Raw genomic sequence first — 22,329 nt, 5'->3', positions numbered from 1 at the left:
GGACTTTCCTAAATGACTTTACAGCATCCTCACCATATTTGTTCCCCTCTAAACAGTCATAAGGGTAGACATTGCACTGGAAGGGTGTGTGCTTGACATTCATAAAGTTTCAAACACTGATGTATTTTGGGTTTGATTTTAACCAAGCACAGATGCCTAAAAAGTCATTTCCAGTAAATGATTTGCTGGTGCTAGGATCTGATGAATAACTTGCATTCCCTAATCTATTCTTGAACAAACATATAGAAAAGAATTTAGAGCAATTTTATTTTAATGTAATTGTTCCTGTATGAGATTAATACTACATATGAGTACTGAGTAACCCTAGCATTAATCATTTTTCCTTGTTCATAATTCTTTTTCTACCTCAGTTCACTGTAAGGCTATATATTCTGTGGTCCAGCAATGATTTGTGATTTTCATCACAAATAATAGAGACTGTGTATTCAGTACCAAAATATTAAATGTATTGAAATTGTAGTTACAGAGATGGAGAATTTTCCTTCAGCAATAGCATAACGGAGTGTATAGATTTCTCAGTAATTTTTTCTGTTATGAGTTACTTGCATCCACTTTTGAGGAGGTCATGTTACACCTCCATTCTCCCATTACTGCTCTTGTAATGTGCTGGCAGTGCATGGTTTTGGTTTGGGGTTTGGTTGGTTGGTTGGTTTTTGTTTGTTTTTGTCATTCTTTGGGTTTGTTTTGTTTGTTTGTTGTTGTTTTGTTGTGGTTTTTTGGTTTGGTTCTTCGTCTGTGCTTTTACAACTGTTGCTTAAATTTTGTTTCATAGATGAAATAACTACTTTGTTCACTTTTCAACTGTAATGTAGTTATTGCTCTGATACCCTATGTACTTTGTTTCTAATAAGTATTTACCACAAAAAAAAAGTTATTTATTGTTTTAGTATATCTATAAGTGGGGTTTTTCAAGTGCCATTGCCCCTCTTAAATAAGCTTCTGCAGTTTTTTTAAAGCCCATGTACATACGCATACGGCGCTGAATTATATGAAGAATAATATCAAAATTAGCCATGTCCAAATTAGCTCTGTATTTCTCAGGAGCTTTACCTGGAATGTGCATCTATATATTCCCTCAGTGCTCTTTGCACAAGTTGTCTGTCTTTGAAGAGCGGCCTTTCACATAACATTAGTCTTAACAAATTGTTATTTTCACAGTATCTTTTAGTTTGACGACCTTTTATTTTCACTGTGTTTAATAGTAGTTTAAAGTATATATTTTAATTTGTGTCAAATTATCATATTGAAGCTGTGCAGCACATCATAAATAAGTTATTTCTAATATCGTATGAGCTGTCTGGCTTATACTGTAAATTTTGTACAATGAGAGCTTGCTGTAAATCAGACACATGCTCCTTGATTCAGTTGATGGAGTAGGCCAGAACTTCATTTGCTTGGTAGCTGTAGTTCTGTGCTGAAGAGCTAACACTGGGTCACAGCTTCAGGGAGGCAGGTAAGGGGAAGGGGGAAACAAAAAGTAAAGTCTTAAAAGGTAGTGATATTTTTCATTTGGACATCTAGCTGACATATTGGTCCTTCCAACTAAAGAAAAAAGGCTGCTATTATTTTAACAGCACAGTAAAAATGTATAGACATTTTCAAGGAAAGATTAAAGCAGAAGGGTTTATAGATCCATCACATCTTGAATGAGACCCAAAGCACCTTTGCAATGTCCCTGTAGGCATCTCAGGACTGGGTTACACTCAAATGGAATGGGCAAAGTTCATCTTTTTTCCTGTGAACTACAGCAATACACTGTCTGCTGGATTACCTGAAAAAATTCCTTAAAAGTTACAGGATTTCCTTTAATGGATAAACTCTTGTGATAACAGCTTCTTGACACTTGTATCTTTAGGCTCTCTTCTTTAAGCTATCATGGCAGATTTTTTTTTAAACGTTGCCAGTTTGTTCATGTGTTGGTGATGACTTGCACACAGACACAATAGCATTGCTTCAGAGCATGTGCATTACACATGTGAATTTATCTCTTTGCAGAAAATGTTACCTGAACTAATATTCTGGAAATACCAGGAGTCTACTTCAAGTATATGAGATTTTATTTATAGCCTTGCCATCTGGAAAGATACAAGGCATCTCAGCCTTGTGAACGTGCTTGATGATGTTTGAGGAAAAATAGAGGGAATAAATTTGGCTGTGGCTCCTTTGTCATCCATGTTCCTGCACTGCTAACATGAAGACAGAAGTGAAGGTGGTTTATAGGACAAGATGCTTACTGTTTTAAATAATAACAAAATTCTACATACTTTGGAGTGTGTTTGCTATGATGTGTAGACAAGTAAGTTACAAAGCAGCTGCCCATCATTTTCAAGTGCTCACAAGTGAAGGACAGCCCCTTGCATTGCAACTTGAGGCCATTTCTGTTACTACCTGGATGGTCAGGTACCAAGCTAGTAAGCTGGCAGCATCTGAGCTAAAAAATGTTGACATCCCTGACTTGAGTTTGCACTTTTGTGCTTTTCTAGAGAGTGAAATCCAGAAGCAACATGACAAGTTTGGTTAGTGTGCTAAACAGCCAGTGTTTCTGGGAGCCAGGTGATGTTAAAATCAGATTGGAGTTAAATGTTTATGTGCTTAAAAGTGTTTCCCTGGTTGATCTCAGACCACTGAAGAAGCCTTGAGCAGTTGGGAGGGTGTCTGTTCTGGCAGGCTCCAGGATGGCCTTACTTCCGTTGCGTCTCCTGGCTCTGAGAGTTGTCTCCTCTCCTGTGGCTTATGCAAGAGAACGTTTTCTTTGTCATTACTTTCTCTCTGCTTTTTTTCCCCAGGAATAATTAGTGCATTGGGAGTAAACAAGTACAGCAGTGATTCTAGCATTGCTGCACCACTTTCTTTCTTCTCCCAAACTTTTGCTCTGTGTTCACTCCTGCCATTCTCTACTGATGTGTTATGAATGGGTCTTGCTACATTCTTGAAGAGTTCTCCGAGTTAGGGGTGTAATTTTCTTGTCTGATATTATATATTGAACTGTTTGTTGTTTTTCATTAGGAATTGTGTGTCTGAAATTATCTTATAATGAAATTCTGAGTTCTTGTTGAGTTATTGAAATGGTTAGAAATTATATATTTGGCTGCGGTAAATGCAGCATTAGATATAAGTGGACTCATTTGCTCCTAAAGAGGAATGCATGTACAAATAGCACTGGCATCCATCAAAAAAGATTTTATTTTGTCTATATATCATGAAGATTAAACTTTCTGATTTTCTTTTTCCAAACAAAATGTGATTTATTTGCTATTTTATTTATTTTAAGATTTTGGGTATTATTGAATCATACTGTTAGTTAGTGCCCTGCTATCAGTTTTGCATGCTTGAAATCTATGACATTATTTGACTGTCAGTATCTCATTACACTGCTTCCTTCTGTAGTGTGTTCAGGGGCTGCAACTCAAAGTCTGGTAGCAATAATCTCAACTGTTTTCCTATTCTTATTTTTAGTTCTTTGGCATCAGTGTTATAATGCCTTAAAATGAAAATAAGCTTGGATAAATGGATAAAGGCAGTGCCTGGACACTCGTTAATAACTGCCTTGTCTTAGGAAGTCATACAAATAGGGGTGACTGTGGCGTAGCTGCAGGATAGAGCTGCAGGATAAGGAAACTGCCTGCTTGTCTGTGACCTCCAGATAGACTCTGGATATCTGTTTAGACAAACTCTAAAATGCCTTATGATTGGGCTTTTATTGCACATGGGCCTCCTAATGTAATCTTTTAACATTTTTAAGACAGGAAAGAGACAGAACCTAAGTTTTAATTAGTACTGGCTCATGTAAAACAGCTGTCCATAAAATCAGTGAAATTCCTATTTGGACATAGGTGCATTTTCCAAGCTCTTACACAACCTCCTTGTGTGGGTTGCTGCCTTTCCTTTCTTTAAACATTTATTGTTAATATTCATGGAATGCTTTAAAAGAATAATTAGCCATTTTGTTATTTGGAGGGAGAAGTCAGATGCAGATTTGAGACAGTCAGCATTGGGACTTGGCATTTTATGATTGATTTTTCTGAATGGCAGAGTAGGTTTATTTAAAAAATCTCAAACACACTCTTCCATCTAAAAATCAGTATATTTGAAAGGGAATTTTGAAAAAAAAATTACATGCAAGCATTGTGAACAGATTGAAAGTTTTTCTGGGAATGGGAGGCCCAGTCATTACTGTTTGGCAGCACTGTCCTTATTGTTTCAGAATATCTTTGTGCATGACATACTATTTTTTTTATATATATAAAGGAATTAATTTTCATTATGATTTTTGTCATTTACCTCATACTGATTTTAGTTGAAATTTTGAAGCATGCACCAGTGAGGCACAACATAGCTTTGAAACACAGTATTAAAAAAAAATAGTTTGAAAACTAATTAAAAAAATCAGTTTGCAAATAAAATCAATTTGGCTCAGTTTACCAAAACATGAGCAGGATTCAGAAACAGCTTGTTGGCTGAGCTCAACAGCAGGAGAAGCTGTAGTCGATCAGTTCTGCCCTCTTCAGCAGGTGTAATACCATTTGATGGAAATTGCAATACATGGTTTCAGGGGACATGTGGATAATGTGTCCAGATGATAGCAACATCAACAAAGTATAGAAAAAAACATGGGCAGATGTTTGGCTTATTCTGTCTACATGGTTACACGTACTTAAGCTCACTGTAATGGAGTTTATCTACTGTCGTGTTGTGTTTTGCTCTCTTACAAAGAAGGATTTTATGGCAGGCTGCTCATCTTGCAAAACAGTTCACCTGTTGCAGCAACCATATTTTGCAGCCTTAGCTGCAGGATTTTTTACCTTTTTTTTTCCCTACTCTTTCTTTCCAAATATATTGAAGTGCTTGGTTTGACTACAGTGGGATGAATTGCTTTATGGTTTTGACATACAACAGGGTATTCTTGCTGTGACTCGATACTTCAGACCTTCACAGGCAGAAGAAGATAAATTGCACACTTTTCAAATGTCACCCTTAGGGAAAAAAAAGCCTCTAGGTTTATCTAACTGAATAACTTTTACGTTTGCTTTTTATGTTCTGCTCTGTGTGTGCCAGAAGTATGTCTACTCCTAGAATTACTGAAATAGAATGTTGACTCAACTTGATCTATGGAATATAAAGTGTAGCAATAATTACTGAAAATATTTAGACAGATGTTTGAGTCATTGTTCTTCAGATCCATTGATGTATAATTAAAAGTGGTGGTGTATCCAGCTGTTCTATCATCAGGAGGTCCTGTTGGTATGGGTAGGGCATCCTGTCTCCATTATCTGCTCCTGTCTCTTTTCATTCCCACTACTAGAACTCCTTAAAATTCTAAATCAACACAGCTTGCAAATTTAAATTCAGTGCTTTGTGAGATTAATTCAAAAAATGTATTAAACTATAATTTTGAAGCTGATGTGAACATTTAAAGGAAAGGGGGTTTATCTGCTATTCATTTAATGCAGCACAAAATTAACATCTGAATCAAACAGCAAAATTTTAGTAAATAAGATGCAGCATTTATTATGAGGTCTCATTATTCCATATGCATAATAATATTTTCAAAGTGTAATTTTTTCTTCTTAAGCTGCTCAAAATGTTTCCCCCTGTTTTTCAACAAGGCATTGTGTGTTGATGTTTGTAATTAGATCATTTGCATACAGTCATTGTCATTAGAAAGTTAGCATTTTCAGTGGTTACAGTTGTCTGAGTTATCCAAAGCTTTCTCATTTAGAAATATTTGAAATTATAATTTAGGTCACATAGTTTTTGTGCTATCCATTATTTGGAGTGTTATTTCTCACATGACTGCTTCTCAAGCTTAAGCTTGTTTCACTGTAAATAATTTTGTAGTTTCCATTTTAGTGGAATTCTAACCGTAGAGTATTTTCTTTTAGGGAACACATAGTTGCGAGTTATTTATGTGAGGTACTGTATCCAGAACCATGTGTACTCAGTTGCTGTGGAGACACCTGTCATCCTGTCTTCCTAGGAAAGTGATAGTCCAGCCTGGCAGCAAACATGCCCAAAGCAGTGGCGTGCAGAAAATTCGCTAGCATATACAAAACCTGTGTCACTGGCTTGAGAGATGTGTTCTGTAAATTCAGGAAAGGAAGGTAAAATCTGAAAATAACCAAACCCTATGCACTTTGGCTTACCTCCAGGAGGTTATGTTCCCCTCCGTCCAGTCCTGACAATAATCCAGTTGCCAAACTTCAATTACGATTGTCTATAGAGACTGCACCCTATGCAAGTACTGGATCCAGAAGGGCTCCTTGCACATCTCCTGTATCAAACATGAGGAACAAAAGGTAGAAACTGTCTGCAGTGTTTGTAAAGCTGCTTAAAAGGAAGGAAACTGATTTATAAGGCTTTAATTGTCAAAGGCCTCATCTTTAAGTGGTATTACACTGTTGGAGGACTTTGCTCTTCCAGAAAAAGTCATGAAAAGTGGTTAGAGGCACTTTATATTCCAATGATGCTGTCAAAGACATCCCAAACATTGTTGCAAGGTCTCTGCCCACTTTTCATGAATGTATTCAAGGGAGGGTATGCTGTATTTTTCTCTCTCTGTCTCTCTCTTTCTGGCTTTTCTCTGTAGTGGATATGAGCCAGAGAAATGTCTTTCCTGGTCAATGCAGTCTCTTGTTTGAGGAAATGAGGTAAAGTGCATCCCATTAAATTATTTCTTTCATTCTAATTTCAGCGACTTGCTTTTGGAAAGGAAATACACTTTGCCAGCCATGTAATAAAAAAAATAGTCTGTACTAAATAGGAATCAAGCTTTAGGGATGGGAAAGTAACACAATAATAAGAAGGCTTCAGCAGAGGTGAAATTTGGTTCAAAATCCTGATTTTGGTGCACTAAATATATACTTTCCCTTTTTAAGACAGAGAGGAACTTGCTGTATAAATTTTTAGCACTTGCTAAATCAGTTTGATGTCACATTTTGCTTGTCACATGATTGGATAATGTAAAATACAGAAGGAATAGACAACAGAACAGGTCCAGAAAATTAAGTAGCTTTTCTTTTATTCTTACAGTTTAGCATTGCAAATGTTTCTGGTATTTGTGTATTCCAGTCTGGTGAGACTCTCCTCGAAAGGGTCTGAATCCAAGAAGCCAGACTTACTGAGCAAAGAGGCTTCTCAGGACTGGATCCAGTGCAGCTGTCAGACTAGGGAAGGTTAGTGTTTTGCATGGCACAGGCTATTGTTTAAATTAGTCTGTGAGATGAGAGGAATAAGGTAAGGTTACCTTACTTTGTAAGGTAAAACAAGTTGAACCATCTATGATCAATTCAGAAAATAGAACAATATTCTCCCATATTGATATAATTGGATATCTTACACATTCCTAGCCTTCAGGCTCACTAGGAAGAAGCTACACCTCTCACTCTGATTAGACAGAGAAAAATTCTAGAAAATCTCTCTTTTACTACAGAAGTGTTCTGAGAGGGAGAGTAATTTTGATGGCACAAAAAAAGTTACGTAGTACAGTGTGCCTGACAACTGTCTGGTCAAATTTTGCTGCTTCTGAGATGATGTGTTTGCCTCAGTAACCTTGATAAGGTTAGTTTCAGAGAGCGCTATGCCCAGTAACTCTGTGCACCAAGACACACTGGGAGCTACCTGGCTGACAAGTAGCTTTGCCAAAAAAGGCCCTGAGGGGTCCTAGTGGACACCAAGTTGAGCATGAGACAGAAATGTGCCCTTGTGGCAAAGAAGGTAACCAGTGTCCTTGGCTGCCTTAGGAGGATGAGTGTTGCCAGCTGGTCAAGGTGATCTTTTTCCTCTTCTCAGCACTGGTAAGGCCACACCTCAACACTGGGTCCAGTTCTGGCCTTCTTAGTTCAAGACGGATACAGACATTGGAGGGGGTCCAGCAAAGAGCCACTAAGATGATGAAAGGAACATCTCTCCTTTGAGGAAAGGCTGAGACCTGAGACTGTTCAGCCTGGGGTAAAGAAGTCTTGAGGAAGGAAGTCATCAATATGTACAAACACCTAACAGAGGGTGCAAAGAAGAGGGAGTCAGATTCTTTTCAGTGGTGCCCAGGGACAGGACCAGAGCCAGTGGACACAAACTGAAACACAGAAGGTGCTGTTTGTGTTGAGTTTGTGAGGGTCCCTAGGATGAAGTGAGAGATGATGAATCTGACTCCATCTTCTCAGAAGGCTGATTTATTATTTTATGATATGATATTATATTAAAGAATGCTATACTAAAACTGTACTAAAGAAAGAGAAGGATACAGACAGAAGGTTTAGCAAGAGTGATAATGAAAAACTTGTGACTGACTCCTCAGAGTCCAACACAGCTGATGGTGATTGGTCATTAAATAAAAACAATTCCCGTGAAACCAGTCAAACATGCACCTGTTGATAAACAATGTCCAAACCACATTCCAAAGCAGCAAACACAGGAGAAGGGAATCAGATAATGATTATTTACATTTTTCTCTGAGGCTTCTCAGCTTCCCAAGAGGAGAAATCCTGGCAAAGGGATTTTTCAGAACATATGACAGTGACACTGTATGAACACCAGGAGACACACCATTACTGGGAGAGTGACTGAACATTGGAACAAGTTGCCCAGAGAGATCGTAGGTTCTTCTTCCTTAGAGGTATTCAAAAGCTACCTGGACAGGGTCCTGGACAGCTTGCTCAGCGTGGCCTTCTGTGAATTGGACATGGTGGCCTCCAGAGGCCCCTGCCTACCTCCACACTTCTGTGATCCTTTAAATGTGCCTGCCATGCATGGTTAGGGCATATGTCTAGTGCTGATGCATTACATCCTGGTTTGTGAGCAGGCTGGGGATTGGAAACAGACAGAGTAATCTTGCGTCTGAGTTATGTTGTGTAAGCAGAGATTGCAATTCCAGATTCTCATTATTTCAGACTAGCGAAGATCATTCAGAAGTGTCACATCGCATCTCATTTCTGTCTTTGAGATGTTTGGCTGTGCAAATCATATAGCTTTGACAAGCAATCTCAACACATGCACAGTTCTAAATGCTTAAAAATCCAGCTAAAACTTTGGTACCACAGGTTTGGTATTTCTGATTTGTGAAGTAAAAACAAGGTTCCCCTTGTGCTCCTTTAGTTCATAACAAGTACATATCTCTACTTCCCCTCAGTCATGGAATGGCCAGAAATCCATCTGCTGTACAGTCAATATGCTCCTGGAGGGCAGGAGAGCCAAATGCTTGCTGCCCATCCCAGATCTGCTCCCACATACCAGCAAAACTGGGCACTCCATCCACCACATCACATGGGCTTGAACCTCAGCAACTGTCACCAGGCACAAAGAGAGGTTTTCAGGCTGCATGGTGCTGCTGGGCCCTCGGTCCCTCCCAGGATGTGCAATCAGCTTCACTCTTGTCCCTGGTTTCTCAGAATGCCTTGTCCAGGGAGGTGAGAGGGAGCTCTGCTGGAGGGGTCATTCTCATTCCCTCCCTCCCAGACCAGTTTGAAATTACTTTCCTGTTGCTGTCATGGAAACGGTGCCTGGAGTCACAGAAGAAGGAATATGTGTGGCATTCAGCTGCTGCCAGGTGTGGGGAGGAGAGAGGCCTCATTTTACCCAGTCCAAATTCCCACTGGGCGAAGAGATGTCAGATTTAAGATGGGGAGGCGAGGTAAAGAACTGTATGTCTCTAAACTGCAGCCTGGAAACCATATCTGGAAATTAATTTGAATTGCCTCTCTGCCATTAAATTCACTTAAAACACTGAGTTTAAAATTCTGCATGCATGGCTTGTTTCCATTTACTTTGCCTTTCATTTTCAATACTGTGACATCATGAACCCTTTTTTTTCCTGAAAAGGGAGCTGCAAGTCCTCCCTGCTTAGTCTGCATTTGGAATCAGGGGCTTTAGTAATATGCATTGTTTGAGACAGGTCTTGGACCTGTTACCAACACTGCTAGAAGGTTCCTAGCAGGAACCCAGTTCCACAGGGATAGATGCAGTTCTGATGACTCTGTTTTGCTGTAATAAAGACTTAAATTTTAGGTGACTTTCACAATACTATCAATGAAATATTCTGATTGAAGTCATATAACAAATTTATTAATTCATTATTTCTACTGATTCGCTCTTCCCTCTTTTTTTTCCCCCTGAATCAATGAAAGTAACAATGATTCCTATGCTTCTCTTATTTTATAATTGTATCATAGAAGTAATTTTGATATTCTGTCTGTAAGGAGCATCCCTGTAGAGATGCTTCTCTCTGTTTTAGTCTACTGACAGTTTCCTTGACATCATTTTGGTGGCAACTGAGTAGTCTTTGAAGTGAAATCTGTGCTGTAATTGTGGAAGCAGCACAGTTATCTTAGTGAGGCATGGTAATTCTGGAGTGCAGGAAGTGTTGCTTGGGTGTTTGATCTCCCAGAGGCGTAGCCACAAATCCAGTCCAGTATATTTAACTATTCTATTCTATTCATTGCTTTGCTTACAGTGAGTAGTACAAATCTAGAATCTTTCTGATTGATTGTTTGAGAACTCAGTAGTAAAATATGTTTAGTATTTTATTGAAAGAATAGCCTGGATTCCCAATCTGGATTTTTCGAGGATGAAAATCTATTCTTCTGTAGAAAAACCTGATACACTATGTTTTCTGGCATCTCTTTGGTGGTAATAAATGTATGTTTCACTACCAAGAGCAGCTATTGTTGGTTGGATGGACTGTCTTCACTGACGACATCAAGTATATGCTGACAGGGCCATAATATGTGATACTGTCTTCTAATACTCAAAAGCCACCAGTTTTCAGGTTTTCATGACCCAGTGAAATTATGATGTACTTAGTAACCATCAAAAGCATACCTGTTACATGAAGAGTCATCTTCTTTCTTCTGTTTTCAAGTCAGTAGAGTGTTTCTGGGTCAAAATCAGAGCTATTGAGAGAAATCTCATGGTGCCTGCTATGCACCTAGGTGAGGCAGAAGAGGTGGATCAAACCTTTGCTTCCAAGAGGCCTCAGGCTCTGGTTCTCAAGACGGAATTCAGCCAGTCTGGTACTGGGAAAACAGCACAATGGTGCGTAACAATCTGGGACATTTCCAGGGTGTGTTGGGATCAGCTTCTTCATGTCATTATGGATGGACCAACTAGGAGCAGTGCTCTCCTGGATTGAATGTTTACCAGTAAAGACCTGTTGGAAGATAAACATGTCAACAGCAGCTGCAGAGACTGTAAGAGCATAGAGGCCAAAGACTTGAGGAGAACCAATGATCAAATAAAGACCTGAACTTCAGAAAAGCAGATTTCAGCTCAGTCAGGGAATTTCTAGGAAGGATCCAATGGGAACCTGTCTTGGATGGCAAAGAAGCTCAGGAATGTTGGGAGATTTCCCAGTGCAGCTGCTTCTTGGAGTACAAAAGAGCAGTCTATCCCCCTAAGCAGGAAAAGGAGCAGACGTAAAAAGAAATCAGTTGGAAAGGCACCAAGCTACCAAAAGAGCTCAAATGAGAAAAGGATCACTGGAGCAGTGCAAAAGGGGACAAGCTTCCACAGATGAATAGAGAGGTACTGCTTCAGTCTACAGAGATGCAATTAGGAAGGCAAAAGCTCAGCTGGAACTCAAAGCAGCAAGAGATAATAAGAATAACTTAAGAGTTTCTGCAAGTATGTTAGCAAGTAAAAGTACAAGATACAGCTCTGCTGCTGCTAAGGGCCAGCGAGTTCATCAAAAATGGCACAGAAAAGGCTGAGGCATTCGGCCTCTCTTCTTGGGTAACATCTGGCCCCAAAACTCTGTGTCAAAAAGAAACAGCAAAGCAAATGGCAAACCACTGATAAAACAGAAGGGTCAAGTGTTGGTGCCCTTCAGCCCTACTGTCCTCCATAACTTTTTATTGTTGCCAAACTTTATTGACCTGTTGCTCATTCCTTGTTTCAAGTCATTCTATATGTGTTAAACAGTGGAACATGGCGCCAGAACTTCACTGGTGGACACCTTCAGCTGGGAGAATTTACCATTTATTTCCTGATTTGACTTCCTGTTTAAGAAAAACTTATCCATGCAGAAACCTTCTAGATAACTTGTTCATGTTTATGTTAGAGGCCACGAATTCTGTTCTGTGTTTCAGACTCTTGATAATTTGCCCAGTAAGACTATCTAGCTTGCTGGTCTGTAGTCTTCTAGATCCCCCTGAAACTGGCATTACATTCAATGTCTTATAATTTAAAGCTGTGTATTTCTTAGTTTCTTAGAACTGTTGAGCAAATGCCATTTGCTCAATAGTTTTGCTTCAATTTGCTACAGGTTGTTTTGTCGGTTTGTTTCATGACCTATTCACTTCAATTTCGGGAAGATCTTCTGATAAGACTCCCTCAGTGATTTCTTAGCACAAGAATTTCCCATAAAATAGTAAAAATTTCCATGAGGGATTCATTTGATTTCTCTTCTGTGAGCCCTTTTATATCCTCACCAGTGGCTTTACAGACTCTCCAGGCAGATTCTTGCTCCTGATGCATTTGGAGAAATATTTGTTGGTTGCTTTGATGCTTTTGGCTATTTGTCATTTAAATCATATTGTGTTGTCTTGTCTTCTTATGTTTAACCTGTCAACATTTACGCTATTGTATTTTCTTCCCCTGAAGATGATTTCAACTTTCAGAAAAAGGGCTTTTTTTAGTAACAGCTGCCTTTTCCCTTACTAACCTTCTGTGTCTTGTCCTTTTCTTGATACGCTGCCTTGATTCTGTATATTCATCATACACTTCCAACAATTATTTTCCCTGCTGTCTATAAATACTTTACTTTTAGCTTGAAGCAAAATTTTTGATATTTTTTCTTAAATTTTTTTTCTTTTTATGTGGCTCCTAACGGGCAGATGCTCTGCTTTCTGTGGGGATGTTGGATTGAAGTACAGAATGATCACTAAGGTTGGCTTCTCAACTGCAGGATATGAAACTATCTTGCTTGATCAAGTCAAGAATTTAATCTTTTCCTGTGGGCATCCCAAGCATCTGTGTATAATATTATCTAAAATTCAGCTTATGTGCCGTGTTGTCATGTTACTTTACTTCTTTTTTTTTGTACCAAGTGTTGGGGTAATTGAAGACTCTCAGAACTATTGCGTTTTGTATCCATCTTTCAAACATCTCTGCCAACTCAGTACGGCATCAACCCATATGTCAACTCATAAAAGGAATTTTTATTCAGTGAGATTGTTTCTTCTACTGGTTCTAAGCTCTTTTCCTACCTATCCTTGCCCATACTACAAATGTTACCCTGAAGTACGTGTTCCTTACCTATTTGTTTTCAAACAGGTGATTTTTAGACTATAATTTCATTATGAAAACGCTTTTACTTTGTTGAAAAGATGAGCTATTCATACCAGAAATTAGGAGAATAAGATCATAATGATACTTCTTAAAACTAACATTTTCATTACTAATTGCTTTTTTCTTTCATAAGGAACAATATGAATCTGTTGGGAATTTCATGAAACTGTGGTATTTCCATAGGGTAGCCAGAAAAGGAATGAATTGCCTAATTATTTTACTAGTTCTCTTCTTTGTAATAAAAGATATAATAAAAGAGCAAATATTCAAAAGCTATTAAAGTTAACTGCTACTGCCATAGAATCATCTGTGAAGAAAATGTGCAAATCTCAAGAGTTTGCAGTCCTTGAGTTCAAATTGTTTTAGCCCATGCTGGGAATTTTTTTCTTTAGCACTTAATAGTACTTAGTAGCAGAAATAAATTAATTATTTGACTATTCAATATACGGTCAGCTAGAATATTAGAATTTTTGTTTATGAACATCTCTGTATTTGAGCTGAATTTACAAATTTGATGTAATCCTTTATTTATTTGAAAGTCCATTCAGATTAACTTAGTGTAGCAAACTGCATGTCTCAAGTGTGCAGAAAATCAAGCTTCTAAGTTGTTAGTCTTAAGACAAAAAAATCCTATAGGTATTCATTTGCATGTGCTAGGTTGTCTTAAAAGGCCCATCTTGCTTTGTTAGGTAACTTTTGAATCTCTTAGTAACTTGCTAATGACCAGCTTTTTAATAGCTACTCATGGCAATATTCAGGTCTAGTATCCTAATTAATTCAGAAATTCAGGGATTATTGCAAATTATGGAGTGTGTTCTTGGATATGCTGTACTTATAGTCTATGTCTGTGTGGAGAAATAAATCTTTCTTATAAGATGAGGAAAATCAAAAGAAAAAATTATTCACCAGAATAATTTCCTCAGTTCAAGTAGGAGCAGAGAAAAGAAATATTTGGCTGCTCATTTAGACCATTTTGGACAAGTGTAAAGCTAATGATTTATTGTGCTGGTTCTCCATCTGTTCCCAGTGCCTAGGATGATGTGTATTCTCTGGGAGGGAGAACTAGTTCCAAGGCATATTGGTAGGGAACTGGAGAACTCCATGAATAAAATGCTGGAGAAGACTTCAGATCTCTAAGCATGTAGACAGGCAGGTCGAGAAGTTGTGTGTGTCACAGGTGTGCACGTGTTGGTGTGTGCTCTGACAGCTCTGCAGCTATTGCTGGCATCTTGGCACACTGCCCAACAGAGCACAGATCTAGTCAGATAAGAAAGGGAAACTGGAACCTAAGGATGTTGTCAGAACCAAAAATTCCTAATGCTTCAACATCTAGGACATCTTTAGAAGTTTCACATTTTGTGACCACATTGTTCAACTTCCTTTGCTTTTCACATGTCTTTAAACTATACAAATATATGTATAATTAAACATCTTCCATCTTCAATAAAATGACTCTGCAGATATGTACTGGAAAATCAAGGTAAAAATCCATCAGTCCACAGTTTTGTCTGGTATATTAAATTTGTTGGAAATGTAAAGTCAGGCTTCAAGAGCTGCTACTGTAAATGGAATTACCCTTTTCCACTTAGACATGGGCTTGGACAGGTAGAAGTAAATGAGAATTACAAGCTCGGGCCAGTGTAAGACTGAAGAGTAAGGGTCTGTTACTAACCTCCAGCTCTACTTCTCTTGCTCTCCTTGGAGCAGGCTTACCACTTTGATGATTTGTTTTGCTCTCACATTGAGCTTTACGAACAATAACAGTAAGCCCTAAAGCAGGTCAAAGTTTGTAAGGTAGAAAGTCAATTTTATCTTACATCCTCCTTAGATTGCTGCTGCAGAGGGTGGAGAAGCACAGCACTTACATTAGAAAGCTCATAGAAGCCCTAATCCTGTCCTAACACTCTAAAGTTTGTACTTAGAGTTTATGGCTTTATGGATAGAAGTAGTTTGCATGGGAGGAAGTGGAATAGCACAGCAATCATGGTTGGTGATGAACCATTGGGAGTGTTGGCAAGGGATGTAAAAACTAATGGGAAGAAGAAAAGAGTTAGCTTAAAAACTGAAGCTGAACATAAAACAAAGAGAAGAAAAAATGGGATAAAAAAGGACCATTTGAAATTTTAAAAACTTTGATGATTATGTTGGAAAAGAAAGAATGCAATTTCCCTAGGAACAGAAGTCCAGGCAGTTGGGCAATGTGCCTTCAGAGAGCAAGGCCTGCCTGCAATTCACAGAGGAGCAGGGCAGTATGCCTAGAGAGCTAAAACAATGCCCTGGAATGCAATTGTCACCATATTTGTATGAGAATCCTAAACATGGAAAATAAAATAGGGCCTTATTTCTATAAAAGTTGTTAAAGGCATAAAAGGGACTTCTTTGAAGTAATCCTACATGAAAATGAAGGAATAGTTTATTTTTAAACACTGTAATCAGCCAACCTAGTTCTTTATCTTATAAATAATCTATATGCATAATAGCTTAGATGCTGTGCTAATCTCTTGTAAAGAAGCATGGGATCACTAAAACAGTCAAATCAGGTGAAGGAATAAGCTAGAGAAATTCAGGCTGATAAAATACAATCATTTACATCAAGTGAAATATGTCTTTATGTAATCATCAATATGTCTTTATGTAATCATCATGATCAGAGAGTTTTGTAACCTCTGATCTAATCAATAACCTTGGTATAAAGACTTGAAAAAATATTCAGAGCTCATCAGTTCTAGGATCATGGAGGAAATAGGTTAAAAGAGACTCTGGAAGTCTGCTTCAAGCAAGTCTAGGTTCAGTGTTAGATCGGATGTGAAGATGACTTTTGAAATCTCCAAGAATGGCGATTCTATGTGTACTAATGCTTCACCTGTTCCAGTGTTTCACTACCCTTGATTTTTTGTTTGGTTTTGGATTTTTTTTTAATTAATTTTTTGTTTGTGTTTGTTCTTTTACCTGTTGTTCAGTTAGAATTTACTTCATTGCAGCTCGTCACTGTTGCCTGTGTCTGCTTGCTGTGTATGTCTGGCAAGAGCCTGGTGATGTGTTCACTATAATCGCCTTAAAGAAGTGAAAGTCTGCGACAGCCAAGCTACAGGCTTGGGGCAGAGCATCTGGAAAGCTGCCCAGCAGAAAAGGACCTGGGGGGTTGATTGACAGCAGCTGAATATGAGCCAGCTTGTGCCCAGGTGGCCAAGAAGTCCAAGGGCATCCTGGCCTGTATCAGCAATAGTGTGGCCAGCAGGAGCAGGGCAGTGACTGTCCTCCTGTACTCACCACTGGTGAGGGCACACCTCAAATCCTGTGCTCAGTTCTGGGCCACTCCCTGCAAGAATGACATTGAGGGGCTGTAGCCTGTCCAGAGGAGGGCAGCAGAACTGGTGAAGGGTCTGGAGGGTCAGTTGTATGAGGAGTGGCTCAGGGAGCTAGGGTTGTTTAGCCTGGAGAAAAGGATACTCAGGGATGACCTTGTTGCTCTCTACAAGTGCCTGACCGGAGGGTATTGCAAGATGAGGATCAGTCTCTCTTCCAGGAAGCCAGTGAGAGGACAAGGGCACAAGAGTCTCAAACTGTGCCAGGGCAGGTTTAGGTTGGGCATCAGTACGAATTTTTTCTCTGGCAGGGTTGTTAAGCATTGGAATAGAGTCAGTCATTCTTAGAAGTGTTCAAGAAATTTTGACTGCATGTGTCACTTAGTTCTATGGTCTAGTTGACAGGGCAGTATTTGGTCAAAGGTTGGACTTTTAATCTTGGAGGTCTTTTCCAGCCTTGGAGATTCTATAAAATACATCCTCCCTAGATGTCTCTTCTCCATGCTAAACAAACCAAATCCTTCACCTTCTGCTTGTATAATGTGTTCTTTAATCTTCTGACCATCTTTGTGGCCCTCTGGTGATCTTGCTTCAAAATCTTGTCATGTCTTGTTCTGGTGACCCAAAGCCAACCACTGTACTCAAGATGCAGCTTAAGGAGTAGGAAATAAAAGGGAATAATTAGTTCAATCATTTCCTTGTTCTGCTAGCAGCTCTCTTGTTAGTGCAGTGAAATGAGTGGTTTGCCATTGTCACCACAGGAATGCACTGCTGAGTCATAACTTTGTGTCTGCCACACCCCCAGGTCCTTCCAGGGGAGATGCTGTACTGTTACATGGCATTCCATCCTCTGTTTGTTTTTCTTCTGTGAAGTTCATGACGCTCTTGTTGGCGTGTTCTTCCAGCTTGTCAGAGTTCCTCTGAATGGTAGTCCTGCCCTCCAGTGTATGAATTGCTTCCTTCAGGTTGGTTACCTGGAAACTTGGACTTGCTTACAGGTGCAGTCATCTCTCCACTAAGATTCTGCAAGAATGTACATACCCACCACTGAGTTTCTGAATCTGCTGCCTCTCTGCTTACATAATTACCTTTCTGTGAGCTTTTCCCATCACCCCATGTTATTCAGTATAATGGAAGAATGAAACAATCCAGTGAAAAAGGATAAGAACTGAATAAATGAAAATGCAGTCCAACAATGGAGAGTGTAGAGAATGTGAAAGGTATTGATTGGTACATTCTAAAGCCCAGTTTTGAAGCTTTTGAACAACATTTAGTGTCAGATGTGTAGGGGCTTTGCTAGTGGTGTTTTTTTCCTGTTTTGAAAGCATGAAGACACTGTTTTCCTTCTATTTACAGGATGGGTTGTCAGGTCTGGTTTATGTCTGATGATATCTGTCCCTATATTTCTGCCAAGTTAGACCTTCCTAGGTTTTGCTCTTTTCCTTAGGAAGTATGTGCTCCAGTTTTTGCTGCTCATGTGCGGTTGGTACTGTAGGTTAAAAATAGTTTGTTGCCAACATGACTCTGAGTAGTGGCATTCAGTGGAATGTACAGATGTGGAGTATATGGAATTGTGCATGATGCTATAGGATGTACCTAGAAATATTCACATATTTGTGATGTTAATAGAGGTAAGTTTTTTCTTGTTTACCAGGCTACAAAAGTGTAGAGCCAATGCTGTACACTTTCACAGCCTGTGTACTTTTTGAAGTTCTGTGGTTTCTAACATATTCCTCTGATAGACTTCAATCCCAGAGACAATTTATTTGTTTGTGTAGTTGTAATCAGGTTTCCTGTATTCATCTCACCAGGGATTCCCACCCTGTATTATCAGTGCTGTTATTTGTCTGTATTTCAAGATTCAAATGATCACCAGTGCCCCAATTAGGTTTTGTATAGCATATTTGCAATCAAAAGCTAGACACTTATCTTTTTTTGACCTAAAGATTCTTAGGAACCCAATACTTTTGCAAGCCTCTTGTGCCTAAATTTAGATTTTTTTAAGGGTATTTTTTTGGTTTGTTTTTTTTTTTTAGCTGCTTTTTACCATCACTACTGATTTTGCTATGTCTTTTTCTTAGCATTGATACACATCTCTTTGTGAAAGGGTTGAAGGATTACTTTAAGATTGTAAAGGACAAAGTAAAATGAGATCAACTCAAAATACCAGCCAAATTTCTTTTGTCCTGTTTTATCCTTCGCAACATTCAAATGGGTCTATACAGTAGATGACCCATCAGATGTAAAGCATAAAAAATAACAAAATACCCTCTGGTTTGGTGTGCCCTGAGCTCAGGAGTTCCTGACTTGTCCAAAGGCTGTGAAGATTTTGATCTTGCTTGTTCAGTGTCTGGACCACTGTGAAATGTTATGACCTGACTCAAGTCTTATATTGTGCTTGAAGCTTTGGTGGCTGCAGAGGATAGATAAAATACAAAACTCACGCTGATAATGAAAGTACATTGAATTGCCATCTATGGAATAATGAATTATTTTTACAAAATAAACCCCACCATGGTTGTGGATAAATACCATTTTTTAAACATAAATTACTTCAGGCCTTAGCAGATAAATACTTTGTATCACTTCAAAACAATTTAATTAGGTTTTCATGAAGTTTCTCCCTTTCCAGGTTGCTCTCTTGAGTGATTTCTCTGGATTACTCTCATCATTATCTCTGATCTCTGGTGGCTTCCCACTCGCATACCCCCTCCTGGTGCCAAGTGCTAAGGACTGCTATGCTGGTCGCTGCACTTTGTACTGCCTTTGTGTGGGCACTTGCTTTGGCATTATTGCCCTTTGCAGCACAGTCCTTGAGGCTGCTATTGACATGTTATTATGTAAATTAATTTTGATGTTGCATTGTAGTTTCTGCTGTTTTTCATTCTGCAATTGTCTTGACAACAGATTTGCATAATCAGTGAATAGGAATTTGTTTTTAATTTTGATGTTCTGATTAGCTTGATTCAGATAAATAATAGAAAGTTGTGAAGATAACACAACGTGGCATGAACTGGTGAGAATGATTGTAAACACAACAAATAATACAAATGATGGAGTCAGGTTCAGTGATTATTTTTATAAAATGTAAGCAAATGCTATTTCTGGTTTCTGTCTACTTGCACTATGACAGCTGCTTGAAATCTAAACATATGGATTTATTCAAATACTAGTCACTCTCACTGCTTCCCAAACAAAGACAAGGAGGCTTATTAATTTGTTTTCTGCCAGGGTTTCTTGGTAGAGAGGGAAAACATATTCACAAATCTTACTTGAATTCTTCTTTCCTTTTTTCTGTCCAAAGGCAACCCTGGAGACCTGCACCTTTTTCATGGGCATGAGGGAATACCAAAGAAAACTGCTTATTAAATTCAATGTGGAGGACAAATCTTGAAGTTATAATTGTTTGGCTCTGCACATATCGTACCTCCCCACCTTTTGTTTCCTTTCTTTCATTTCTAACTTCTGGTGGCACCTGACAAAATAAATTAAGTAAGAAATAGTAGCAATTAAAAAGCTATTAGTGAAGTTCCTGTTCATGTTTTCTAGCCATTTTCATGTGTTAGAAACCCAAGGCTATTTCTTTCTTAAGTGATCAAGTACATCTTGCCTTCCTGCTTGAGGAGTAACATAGATACAACTGCCCTTTCCTAATCATCTCTGCAGGGCAGGACTTAAATTATGTGGGCAGTGAAACCAGAAAACATCAATTTGTACATCTTAAGAAAAGAAGAGTTTCCTCAATAAGGAACCAGGGAGAGAGAGAATGAGAGAAACTCCTTAAACCAATCAATTTAGGGCATTTGCTGGAGTAGCACTCTGTGTAATAGGACTGAAAGAGATTTAGTGGAGGATGAGTCATGAAATACGCTAGGAAATGAAAGAAAGATGGAAGGCAGAAGAGAACAGAAAGCTGTAAGTAGGAAAAAACCTAAATGACAGAGTGAAGAGTAGAAAAGTATATTTTGGAGACTAGAATAATGAGAAAAAAAAACCAGTAATCATAGCAAAAGGGTGTTTGTTGAGGAAATGCAGAAGTTTCTGGAAAAGTTGTCAACCAGAGTGATTAACTGAGGGAAGAGAATAGGAAGCATAGAAAAGGTATGAGAAGACATATGATCCAGAGAGCTAAAGAAATAACAAAAAAAAAAAAAGGCAGAATAATATTTACTCTTGAAGTATTTCAGTAAAATAGGATTGAGGCATTTGAAGTATTTCAGTAAAATAGGATTGAGGTATTTATTTGGGTTGGAATAGCATGGACAAAGCGGAGAAACTAGAGAACAATTGTTTGCACCCCTACTAGACTTAAAGAACACAAGGAGCTGCACTTTTTGTCTAGGAAAAGGCAAGTGGACAACATACAGAGTGTTGGGCATTTGTTCCCGAGTTCTTGGTGCTTAACATTCTCTCAGCAGCATTGAGGGCGCAGCTGCACCTTCTCACTAGGCAGGTAAGGCAAGTGCCTGTGCTGAGCCATGGCAAAGAGCACTTCTGACCTGCCTCACCTGGGATGGTGAGAGCTGAAGTGACTGGGTGAAAATCTATGCTAAACACCTCAATTTGCATTGTTGAGATAGACTCAAGTGGCTTAAAAATTGCAGTGGCACAGAATAGCCGTTGAAGTTCTGCTGGTACTTTGAAAGTAAACATAATGCTCAGTTAGATCTTCTTGGGTGTTTTATACTATCAAAATTTCTCCAGGCTTACTTTGATTTAAGCATGCTGGCATAGCAAATACTGTACCACTTTGATTTTTCATTCTTCAACAATTTAGTAATATTTCTAATACAATCCTTTCTGCATTAAGGGTTTTATTTTATGCAAACAAGATCTGGATTTGAATAATAACCCTTGGAAAGCCGATAAACTGTCTCTTCAGCTTTTCAGGCAATTAGTTCTTCTGGGTGAGAGAAATGCTCTCTGTGAAGGAGGCATATATGAAATAGATGATTATTGTCAGGTGATTTTTGTTAATCGTATCTTCAGAAAACAGTGAAAAAGATGTTGCTGCAACACTACAAAAATGTGCAGAGAATATTATTAACTATTGATTACTACAGCAGTGTTGACATTTAATGAACAGTGATGTTTTGGTCTTTACACCAATCTGACTTTCAGTGGTATTCTTGTACTCTGTATAGATTTGTTTGGAGTAATAAATTCACACTTAAGCAGGCTTTGTCACATAGTCAATGGCCTTTTAAGTATTCACTGGCTATTTCATGCTGAATATAACCTATGTAGAATATAACCCTTTACTCATAGTGCAGGGCAGAAATTATTCCGTGACAATAGCAAGAGAAACAAAGAGGAGTGATCCAGCTGGATTAGGCAGAATGATGACCAGCTAGCTCCTTCTATGAGGCAAATGATAACATTTCAGTTATCATTTGCCTCATTTCAGAGATTTGAAAAATTTCAGGCCTTTATTTACCCTTGATTACTTGGTCAGAAGTTGTAGGTAGGACTTAGAATGAATATTTACAAATCCTACTCTACTTCTACCATTTCTTCCTTTTTCTCAAATATTAAGTCCTTCAATGTCCCTTGGTGGGCATAAGTCATGACTCAAGTAATTTCCAGTGCTGTTCTGCCCAGCAGGACCTTGCTGGGGAGTTATTCAAGGGACTCCCTCCCAGACCTCTGCATTACACGGGGGTCGTTTTGGAAAAAAATAGAGGGAGAAAGAGATAATGGGTTCATTTGTGTGCATAAGGGAATT

At 38.6% G+C, this 22,329-nt stretch overlaps 1 protein-coding gene across 1 annotated transcript in view; it reads left to right on the top strand.

The window, feature by feature from the left end:
* The window catches only part of CTNND2 (catenin delta 2), a 635,688-nt gene that overhangs the window by 224,102 nt on the left and 389,257 nt on the right, over positions 1–22,329 (top strand). The gene's annotated exons all lie outside the window — the stretch shown is intronic.

The sequence above is a fragment of the Geospiza fortis genome, unplaced genomic scaffold (genome assembly GCF_000277835.1).
Source record: "Geospiza fortis unplaced genomic scaffold, GeoFor_1.0 scaffold281, whole genome shotgun sequence".
NCBI classification, from domain to species: Eukaryota; Metazoa; Chordata; class Aves; order Passeriformes; family Thraupidae; genus Geospiza; species Geospiza fortis.
The sequence above is the reverse complement of the archived record's forward strand: the minus strand, read 5'-3'. Positions and strand labels throughout refer to the sequence as shown.